Consider the following 2726-nt stretch of genomic DNA (forward strand, 5'->3'; position numbering starts at 1 on the left):
GGGGCGCTGGGGGGGTTGGGGAGTGTTAGGACCGCGCGGGGCTCCCTCATCTCTGGGGACGGCGGTGGTCGGGACCCAAGTTGGTAGCGCCGGCGGGTCAGGCGGGGGGGGGGGGGGGTTCGGGGGCGTTAGAGACGCGCAGTACTCCCTCTTCTCCGGGGAGAGTGGTGGTCGGGACCCAAAGTGGAAGCGCCGGCGGGTCATACGTGGGGACGGGGGGGGGGGTTGGGGAGCGTAAGCGGCGTGCAGGGCTCCCTGTTCTCACGGGACCGCAGTGGTCGGGACCCAGAGCGGCTGCGCCTGCGGGTCGTACATGGGGCGCTGTGGGGGTTGGGGAGCGTAAACGGCTTGCAGGGCTCCCTGTTCTCCCGGGACAGCGGCGACCTCGCGGGACCGGCACACAACCGCAAAATGGCCCTTTTTCCCGCAGCTCTTGCAGCGCTGCCGGGGGTGTTTCGCCTGGCCGCAGAAAGGGCAGCGGGCGCCCCCGGTGCGACTTGGCGTTTGGACCGTGCAAGCCTGTGGGGTGTCCGGGGGGGGGGGGTGGGTTTGTCGCGACGGGTACGTACGGAGCCCAATGGGCTGCCACGCGGTCGGGGCCGTAGGCGAGGGTATTACGCGCGGCCACGTCTAGGGAGGCTGCTAGGGCCCGGGCCTCTTAGAGTCCTAGCGACTCTCTTTCTAGAAGTCTTTGGCGGATTTGGGAGGAATTCATACCTGCCACAAAAGCATCGCGCATTAACATGTCCGTGTGTTCATTTGCGTTCACCGAAGGGCAGCTGCAGGCTCGTCCCAAAATCAACAGCGCGGCGTAGAATTCGTCCATCGATTTCCGGGACCTTGCCGCCTCGTCGCGAGCTGGTAGCGAGCGTAGATTTGGTTAACTGGGCGGACATAGAGACTTTTCAGTGCTGCGAACGCCGTCTGGAAATCCTCCGCGTCTTCGATGAGGGAGAAAATCTCCGTGCTCACCCTCGAGTGCAGGACCTGTAGTTTTTGGTCTTCTGTGACCCGGCCGGTGGCCGTTCTGAGGTAGGCCTCGAAACAAGTCTGCCAGTGCTTGAAGGCTGCTGCCGCGTTCACTGCGTGGGGGGCTGATCCTCAGGCATTCCGGAATGATCCTGAGCTCCATAGTCCTTTTTAGGCACGCTTAATAAATTGTAGCGCACAAAGACTCCGTGAGACGAATAGAGTGAAGTCGATGAGGCTTTATTAAGCGTGTCTGTTCCCCCGCAGCTCGATAGTAGAATGGCCTGCGGGGGAGGACTCCGGCTTCTTATACTCCGCCTTCAGGGCGGAGCTAGAGGTCAACGGCCAACCAGGACCCGGGATCTGTCAGCCAATGACATTAGGGCTTCCAGTCCCACATGACCCCCAATACATACTACCACACTCCCCCCCCCCCCCCCCCCCCAAACCCTCCAGACCGTCCCATTCTCCCGCTCCACCTGCCCGTTTCCCCGGGGGTTGTAGCTGGTCGTCCTGCTCGAAGCGATGCCCCTGTTGAGCAGGTACTGGCGCAGCTCATCGCTCATGAATGAGGATCCCCGGTCGTTGTGGACGTAGGCGGGGAAACCGAACAGAGCGAAGATGGTGTTGAGGGCTTTGATGATGGTGGCAGACGTCATGTCGGAGGGTGGAGGCATGGAGGGTGCGGGAAACAAATGCCACGGGCCTGCCTGTCTGGTTGAGGGTGGCGGCCAGAGCGACGCCTGATGCATCGCTCTCGACTTGGAAGGGGAGCGTCTCGTCGACCGCGTGCATCGCGGCCTTGCCGATGTCGGCCTTGATACGGTTGAAGGCCTGGTGAGCCTTGGCCTTCAGGGGGGAAACTGTGGATTGAATGAGTGGGCGGGCCTTGTTCGCATAGTTTGGGACCCACTGGGCGTATTACGAAAAGAACCCCAGGCAAAGTTTGAGTGCTTTAGGGCAGTGGGGGAGGGGGTGTTCCATGAGGGGTCGCTTGCGATTGGGGTCGGGCCCTAGAACTCCGTTCTGGACCACATAGCCGAGGATGGCTAAGCGGTTCGTGCCGAACACACACTTCTTGTTGTAGGTTAGGTTGAGGAGTTTGGCGGTGTGGAGAAATTTGGAAAGGTTAGCGTCGTGGTCCTGCTGGTCGTGGCCGCAGATGGTGACGTTATCCATGTACGGGAAAGTGGCCCACAGCCCGTACCGGTCAACCATTCGGTCCATCTCCCGTTGGAAGACCGAGACCCCGTTAGTGATGCCGAAGGGAACCCTAAGGAAATGGTAAAGGCGGCCGTCTGCCTCGAACGCGGTGTACGGGCGGGTCCACCTTGCGGATGGGGGGCTGGCGGTAGGCGGATTTCAGGTCCACTGTCGAGAAGACCCGGTACTGTGCAATCTGATTGACCATATCAGATATGTGTGGGAGGGGGTACGCGTCGAGCTGCGTGTACCGATTGATGGTCTGACTGTAGTCAACGACCATCCTGTTTTTCTCCCCGGTTTTCACCACTACCACTTGGGCTCTCAGGGGCTGTTGCTGGCCTCGATGATGCCTTCCCGCAGCAGCCGCTGGACCTCAGACCTGATGAAGGTCCTGTCCTGGGCGCTGTACCGTCTGCCCCTGGTGGCAACGGGTTTGCAATCCGGGGTTAGGTTTGCAAACAGAGAAGGCGGGTCGACCTTAAGGGTCGCGAGGCCGCACACAGTAAGGGGTGGTAGGGGCCCGCCAAATTTCAGGGTTAGGCTCTGGAGGT

This window comes from Scyliorhinus torazame, chromosome 24 (genome assembly GCF_047496885.1).
Source record: "Scyliorhinus torazame isolate Kashiwa2021f chromosome 24, sScyTor2.1, whole genome shotgun sequence".
NCBI classification, from domain to species: Eukaryota; Metazoa; Chordata; class Chondrichthyes; order Carcharhiniformes; family Scyliorhinidae; genus Scyliorhinus; species Scyliorhinus torazame.